General features: G+C 44.4%; 1 non-coding gene across 1 annotated transcript; it reads right to left on the bottom strand.

Moving 5' to 3' along the window:
• Positions 1–2,954: 2,954 nt before the first annotated feature.
• Positions 2,955–3,026, bottom strand: trnat-ugu (transfer RNA threonine (anticodon UGU)). The gene has a single exon. It is a non-coding gene; the product is annotated as a tRNA-Thr (tRNA).
• Positions 3,027–8,667: the final 5,641 nt, after the last annotated feature.

The following is an 8,667-nucleotide window of genomic DNA, read 5'->3' as shown; positions in this document are numbered from 1 at the left end:
AAAGCATATTTTTAGGAATAAAATCCTGGGGATTCATATGCATAGTTCTTTGACGGTGGCAGGACACATTGAGAAAGTAGTTAGCAAAGGATATGGGATCTTGGGCTTCATAAATAGAGGTACTGAGTACAAAAGTAGGGAAGTTATGCTGAACCTGTATAAATTTCTCGTTGGGCCACAACCAGAGAATTGCATCCAGTTCTAGTCAACACACGTTTGGAGGGATGTGAGTGTCCTTGAGAGGGTGGAGAAGATTTATCAGAATGGTTCCAGACATGAGGGATTTTAGCTGTAAGGTTAGGTTGGAGAAGCTGGGGTTGTTCTCCTTGGAGCAAAGGAGATTGAGGGGAGATTTGATAGACATGTACAAGATTATAATAAATATGACAGGTTTAGATAACTTACAGGGCAATGGGGATAGAGCGGGGGAATGGGACTGAATGGATTGATTTACATGGGCTTGATGGGCAAAATGACTTCCTGTATTGTAGTGACTCCAGGACTCAATGACTCTCTCTCCTTCTCTCTCTCTCTCTCTCTGTCTATCGCTTTACCTCTCTCTGCCTCTCTCTCTCTATCTGTCTTTAGCTGGTCCTCTAACTTTCTATCGCACTCTCTCTCTCTCTTTTTTTCACTCTCTCTCTCTCTCCATTACACACATATTTGTCAATCACATGTCAAAGAAGGAAGCGTAATGAAGGAATGGCTGCGCTCTTGAAAATGTTTCCAGCAGAATAGTTAAATGTTTAAAGTTTCTGTAGGGAGTTTGACCTGAGATGGTGAGACACAAGGATGTGAGGTTATTAAAGTCTTCACCAAATGTAATAGGGAATAATTTTCTTCACTGGTGAACCCAAAGGAACAAATATGGCACAAGAATGAGAAAAGTCAGAGGATTGAGAATCATCCAATGGTTCTTCACATATACAAGTCAGCAGACCCACAGAAAAACACGAGGTTGAGAGTTCAGATCCAGTGATAGACTGGACAAATATCGAGCCAGTGCTTTTTTCTTTATAAACCCAACATCTGTCCACTTGGCTATTGCACCTCGTCTCGATGTATCTGATAATACTGATACTATTTGTATTCCACAGTTGCTTTGAAATCACAGGCAATATTAATGGATTGGGAATGTCAATGGTCAGGAACCATTAATGGATTGGGAAAGTCAATGGACTGGAAAATATCAGTGGATTGGGAAATTCAATAGACTGAGTTACATCAATGTATTGGGACAGTTCAGTACATTGTGAAACATCAATGGATTAGGAAACAGGAATTAAAGGGACAGATGGAGTTCAACCTGGAAAAGTGTGAAGTGATTCATTTTGGAAGGTCGAATTTGAATGCAGAATACAGGCTTAAAGACAGGATGCTTGGTAGTGTTGAGGAACAGAGGGATCTTGGGGTCCATGTCCATAGATCGCTCAAATTTGCCACCCAAGTTGATAGGGTTGTTAAGAAGGCATATGGTGTGTTGGCTTTCATTAACAGGGGGATTGAGTTCAAGAGCCGCGAGGTTATGCTGCAGCTCTGTAAAGCCCTGGTTGGACCACACTTGGAATATTGTGTTCAGTTCTGGTCGCCTCATTATAGGAAGGATGTGGAAGCTTTAGAGAAGGTGCAGAGGAGATTTACCAGGATGCTGCCTGGACTGGAGGGTATGTTTTACGAAGAAAGGTTGAGGGTGCTAGGGCTTTTCTCATTGGAACGAAGAAGGATGAGAGGTGACTTGATAGAGGGGTACAAGATGATGAGAGGCATAGATAGAGTGGATAGCCAGAGACTTTTTCCCAGGGCAGAAAGGGCTATCACCAGGGGACATAATTTTAAGGTGATGGAGGAAGGTTTCGGGGAGATGTCAGAGGTAGGTTCTTTACACAGAGAGTGGTGGGTGCGTGGAATGCACTGCCAGCGGTGGTAGTAGAGGCAGATACATTAGGGACATTTAAGCGACTCTTGGATAGGTACATGGATGATAGTAGAATGAAGGGTATGTAGGTAGTTTGATCTTAGAGTAGGTTAAAGGTTCGGCACAACATCGTGGGCCGAAGGGCCTGTACTGTGCTGTACTGTTCTATGTTCTATGTTCCAGATGAAAGGATTGCATTAATCAATGGATTAGAATGTGGAGAGGCAGGAGAAAATGATGCCATTTTAAGTAGGGGGCCGGGGGTTAGTAGAAACAGACCAGGGCTATTTTACTCTCTATCTCAGTCCTTTCTTCTATCTGGCTCATTATCACATCCTCTCTCTCTCAGAGCGGTGGGAATCACTGGAACCCACACTTGCTGCTCAGATTGTTTGGTTCCTGGAAAATACAACGTCCACATCAGATTGACAGGAAGGATAAATGTGATTCAGAGCCAATCATATTCCTTTTGGTGATGTGTGCTCAGCTTTGTTATTTCAGCAAAGGCAGCAGGAAATGCAAATCCTGAAGAGTTTTGACAGAGTGAAGAAGGAGAAAGTGTTGCCAGTGACAGAAGGGTCAGTAACCAGAGGAAACACATTTAAGTAATTGACAAAAGAATTCGAACTGTGATGAGGAAGTTGTTTTTTCAGCAGTGTGTTGTTCTGGTCTGGAATGCAATCCTGAAAGGTCAGTGGAAGCAGATTCAATGTTAACTCTGAATGGAATTGGATATTTACCTGACATGGAAAATCTAACAGGGCAATGGGGGAAAGGACAGGAGTGCGGGATGTGGGATTAATAGAATAGCTCTGTTAAATATCAAGCAAATGCACAGTAATAAGGTTCAGTGCTTGGACCTCAGTTATTTTCACTCTATCAATGGCAGAGAAGGCTCGAGGAATCATGTGGCTACTCCTCATGTTCTTCCCAGTGTCCAGGAAAAAGTGTAACATCACACTGATTTCCAGATGGCCGAAGCAAATGCAACTGACATCGTTTGTGGAAACATCACATTGACAGTGAGAAACTAATCATAAGGCACAGACGGGGATTGAACCCGTGATCTTCAGTTTACAAGACTGACGCCTTATCACTTGGCCACCATGCCTTTGCTTAGTGGACTCCTGCGGCTCCAGAGGAGGATTTGTGATTCTTTTTCAATTTGGTTGAAACAGCATCGAGAAACATGCACAGAAATAAAGAGGGATTGTGGAATGGGGAACAGATCAGCCTCATTTACATCATCAGCATCATGAAATCTTCATTCAGACGTTCCATTCCCATCCTCAGCTTTTCTCACATCTGTCCAATAATATCAGAGTGGACATTGGGTTGTTACTGGGCAGATTATATAAATAGACTATGTGCATCATCACAGGAAGTGATGTAATATAATCTGTACGGCACCTCATGGAGAGTTGTCGATGAAACCTTCAATGCAAGGTGTGTAGAGTAAACTCAGGTTATTTTAACCGTCAGATTCTTATAAATTCTGTACTAAGCCTTGACAGATATCAGAATATTATATGGGGGCCACAGTAAACCAAAGTGAAGATGGAGAAATCTTTGCCTGCACCTTTGAAAAGGTCACTGGACTGAACCAAGCCGAGGAGTGGCCGAGATGGTTCCAGAGGTTTGAAAGGTATCGTACTGCATCGTGTCTCGTGCAGAAGCCAGACATGGAGCAGGTCAGTATGCTATTGTCTGCAATGGAGGGAGTGTGCAGGCAACATCCTCATGAAGAACAGAAGGCTACATGTGAAGAAGTTATTAAGGCACTCAAGACCTATTTTAATTGAGGAAAAAAATGTCATCGTGGAGCCAAAGTTAAAACGCTGCATTTGCTGACAACGCAACCACCAGGTGACGCTGTACTAGCACATGCGCAAATGCAGCCTCTTCCACTGAAACGTCACTGTCTGTGACATTCAGGCAGCTGCCAGGATTAAAGATGGAGCTACTCAATTTCTCACAGAAAACAACTTCGACCCAAAAATCCCCTCAAAGGTTGCCATCACCGCCTCCGTCCCACCCCAACAGTCCCCCGCTACCTCTTGCGCATTCGCCAGTTATATAGTACCAAGTCATCTTAATTCACCTAAAGTGAATTACTTTAGGAGCAGTGACTGTCGTTTCATAAGCAAATATGGCACATATCTACACAATGGACATGTTTTGGTTGATACTCGGAGAACGTTGCGCTATTTGAAGTCTCATTGGAAGGACAGCATCTCTGACAGTGCTGCACACCCTCTGTAATTCAGTGAGGTTTCATAGAGTCAAAGAGTTATACAGCACAGAAACAGGCCCTTCGGCCATCATGTCCGTGCCGGCCATCAAGTACCTATCTATTCTAATTCCATTTTCCAGCACGTGGCCGTAGCCTTGTATTCTGTGGCGTTTTGAGTGCTCATCTAGATACTTCTTAAATGTTGTGAGGGTTCCTGCCTCCATCACTCCTTCAGGCAATGTGTTCCAGATTCCAACCACCCTCGAGGTGAAACATTTTTTCCTCAAATCCCCTCTAAACAGTGCCATCCCATTCTCCGGACGATCATTCCCCACTTCCCCCCATCCCACTCTCTGACTGCCCACTCTCCACTTCACCCACCACCACCCCCATCCTGCTCTCTGGCTGCTCACACTCCAGGCCATGGGCTCTGCCGCTTCCCTCCTCTCGGCCACTCGCTCCAACATTGCCCCATCACCCCTCGAGGCTCGCCTTGCTTTATCGGGTGGTGCGGTGAAGAATGATCGAATGTTGGAGCGAGAGGCCGAGAGGAGGGAAGCAGCATGGCTTAGAGCTAGTGTCTGGAGGGACGTGGGGGGGGAAGCGGGGCGTGAGTGGACGGAGAGAGGGCAGTGCGGGGGTGGGGGGGTAGCAAGCGGCCGGAGGGCGGGGGAGCGGGGTAGCGAGGAGCGGGCAGCGAGCGGCCTGGAGTGAGTGGCTGAGAGGGGGTAGAGCGTTTTCCTGCGCATGCGCCAGTTAGTCCTGGAAGACGTAGGCTGAGCATGCGCAGCATCTCAGAGCGCAGGAGACTGTTTGTGCATGTGCGAGCTTGCAGCGCTCTGATGACGTCGGCTGGCCGCTGCATTGTCAGGAATCACTTTGAATTTAATAAGCGTACAAAACAGAAAGGGGAGAGTATTCATTCATTTATCAATGACTTGTACAAACTCACGGAAGTTTGTGAATACGGCAACATAAGAGAAGAGCTGAATGGAGACAGGATTGTGTTCGGGGTATTGGACAACACCCTTTCAGATCATCTACAGTCCAGGGCTGATCTCACATTAACGAAAGAGTTTCAATTGAGCAGACAAGCAGAGGTTAGAAAGTTTAACCAATCCGTTGTCCAAGGGGACAGGGAGAGTCTGATCTCGAGAGTAGCAGACTCAATTGAATTTGTTCAGAAAACAAAAGGAAAAATTAGTGGTAAAAGACAAGAAAGACGGGAAGAGCATCTCGTGGTAGCTGCAACCAATTGCAGTAGGTGTGGCCGAGAGAGACACAAGTGGGAAAACTGCCTCGCCAAAGAAGCTGAGTGTTTTTCCTGCAGAAAGTTGGGACACTTTCAGTCAGTGTGTCTCAGTAAAATACCAGCACTGAATATAATTAAAGGGAAATCACCAGAGACCAAAAACATTAATGAAGTACAGGATATCCAAAGTGTGGAAATACATTTTTTAGGTGAAATCCAGGAAATAAAGTGAGAGTTGCTGGACGACAGAAATTCTGAAATATTTTAAGATAGAGGTAGATAGATTCTTGATAAACAAGGGGGTGAAAGGTTATTGGGGGCAGGTGGGAATGTGGAGTTGAGGTGACAATCAGATCAGCCATGATCTTATTGAATGGTGGAGCAGGCTCGAGAGGCCGAGTGGTCTAGTCCTGCTCCTAATTGGTATGTTTGTATGTAAGAAAACATGTTCTAGATACAATGAGAACTATCATTTGTTTGGAAATGGATTTGAACCCCCTTTTATCAAAAGGTGATCGAGCTTTAATTTTTCTACAATTAACAGGCAAATCCTTGAGGAGTTGAGATTGACAGAAACAATGGGCTGGATTCTATAGAGCCCTCGACGTCGAGATCTGTGGTGGGGGTGGGGTGGGGGCCGCCTGAAGATGGCCCCGGATGAGGCCCGCGACGAACCTCAACGCTGGCAGGGCCTGGCTCGATATTGCCGGCGACAGCGAGGCCTTGTGGGGGACCCCCACCGCTCGGCAACGGGACCACAAACCTGCATTAATTATTGTCCCATCACTTCCTGATATCCCGCTGCGATCTTCAGCCCAGTGGCCGGCACTACCGTGCCTTCGGAGCCCCACCCGGGCAAATGAGGTGCAACACTGGTGGGGAGGGGGGGAGAAGGTAAGTTTCTCAGTGTGGGGGTGGGGGGACGGAGTCAAATTAATGTCATGGGTGTAGGGGATGGTGGGAAGGGTTATAGTTTACAGTTTGTGCAGTTTTGGGCGAAAGGTCAGATTGTAAAGGTAGGTTTTGGGAGGGAAGGGCAAATAATTAATTTAACTGTTATTGGGGGGATGGGAGAGAGGCAAAAGCAATGTATTTATTTCATTTCATTTAATCTTCCTTTAAATATTTTCCAATAGGACTAACAGCCCTTTAAAAATGGCTGACACTCCAGTACAGTACTAAGGCAGTGCTGCACTATCAGAAATGCTGTTTTTCAGGTGAGACAGAAAACTGAGGATCCCTCTGCCCTCTCAGGTGGATGTTGAAGGTACCATGGCACTATTTCAGAGAATAGAAGGGGAATTATTTCTGGGGTGCTGGTCATTGTTTAACCCTGAATCAACATCACTTAAAAACAGATTATCTCGTTTTTATCACATTGTTGTTTCTGGGAGCTTGCTGTGCGCACATTGGCCACCATGTTTCCTACATGACTACAGTGACTGCACTTGGAAAGTCCTTCATTGGCTGTAAAAGGCTTTGCAACGTCCTGTGGTTGTGAAATGCAAGTCTTGCTTTTTCCATTGTTATCATTGTCATTGTGATCAAAAGAAAGGATTCGTGAGCACAAAAGTTACTCAATTTTGATTAAAATAATGTAAAAGCATCTATATTCTTGCACTGTACTTAATAATCTCCATCTTCCTATCCTTACAGAGTGCAATGTCATCGACCCTGAAATTGATTCCACAATCTCATGGAATCACAGAGTCAGAGAAAGTTTAAGGCACAGAAAGAGGCCACTTGGCCCATCGTGTCTGTTCAACAAACAATTTCAGCCGAGTTCTGATGAAAGGTCACAGACCAGAAACGTTAACTCTGTTTCTCTCTCCACAAATGCTGCCAGACCTGCTGAGTATTTCCAGCATTTTCTGTTTTTATTTCAGATTTCCAGCATCTGCAGTATTTTGCTTCTGTTTTAATTTGAAAGTTAAAACTGAACCACCTGTTTACAATTCACACTGGGGTCTCCCATGAAATGATTCTGTGTAATGTTGTTAGAATGAATGCAGACTCCGAGCACAGAGCTTCCTGTGGGGAATTGGGGATCTGAAAACCAGCAGACTGCAGGAATTTCCACTGGGAGCACAAATTCAAAAAATCTACCTTTTACATATCGATTCATTTTAATTGTCCTTTTGGAAAATTATTTTGAAGCAATTTAAACATCAACCCACAGCTCCATGACTGGGTCAATTATGAGGTCATCCTCTGACAGGTCATGTGACAGCTGGAGCCACAAGACATCAGAACCAGATTTGTGACTGGATTAAAACCCGGAATCCTGTCCCAATAGCTTTTCAAATAAAGCTGTTCCTGTTTGAAAACACAGCAGTTAAACTTTCTGCCTGACCATGAGGGGAGCCAGGGAGAAATTTACAAAACTCAATCCTTCAACAAAATAGTTCAAAAATCATTCATATCGAAATCATGTGAGGATTCATATGCAGTAGAGAAACAAGCAGAATACAGAAAGTACAGAGGAGAGCTGAAAAAGGAAAAGAGATCAGCAAGAGAATGTATGAGAAAAGATTAGCGGGTCACATAACTGGGAACACTGAAGTCTTTTACCAAACATATGGACAGACAATGAAAGGGTGGGTCAATTAGGAGATCCTGTGGAGGCAGAGGGTGTGGCTGAGGTACTAATTAAGTACATTTCATCTGGCATCATAAAATGAGCGGATGTTGCAAATGTCACAGCAAAGGAGGAGGAAGTGAGAAAATTGGACGGAATGAAAATAGATAAAGCGGAGACAATTACAAGGTTGGCAGCTCTCACAGTAGAAAAGTCACCCAGTTTGGATGGGCTGCATCCTGGGTTGCTGAGGGAGGTAAGGTTGGAAATAGCGGAGGCTCGAACCACAATCTTTCAATCCTCCTTGAATATGGGAATGATGCCAGAGGACTGGAGGAATCTCCTCAAGATTCCACATGAATCAGTGTCCATAATTCAACTTTACATATTTAAAACATGTTTACAAAAACAGTAGAAGTACTCTCATATCATAAAAGCAAAATACTGCAGATGCTGGAAATCTGAAACAAAAACAAAAAATGCTGGAAGTACTCAGCAAGTCTGGCAGCATCTGTGGAGAGAGAAGCAGAGTTAACGTTTCAGGTCAGTGATTCGGCACACTACAACCTTCCGGACTGAACATTAAATTCAATCATTTCAGAGCATGACGGACCCCACCCCCCACACCCCCCCAACACACTTTTTTATGTTTAGTTTTTTTTCTTTTTTCTTTTTTATTTGGTTATTTT

Source organism: Heterodontus francisci, unplaced genomic scaffold, assembly GCF_036365525.1.
Source record: "Heterodontus francisci isolate sHetFra1 unplaced genomic scaffold, sHetFra1.hap1 HAP1_SCAFFOLD_43, whole genome shotgun sequence".
Classification (NCBI taxonomy): domain Eukaryota; kingdom Metazoa; phylum Chordata; class Chondrichthyes; order Heterodontiformes; family Heterodontidae; genus Heterodontus; species Heterodontus francisci.
This window is presented reverse-complemented; position numbering and strand designations above follow the sequence as displayed.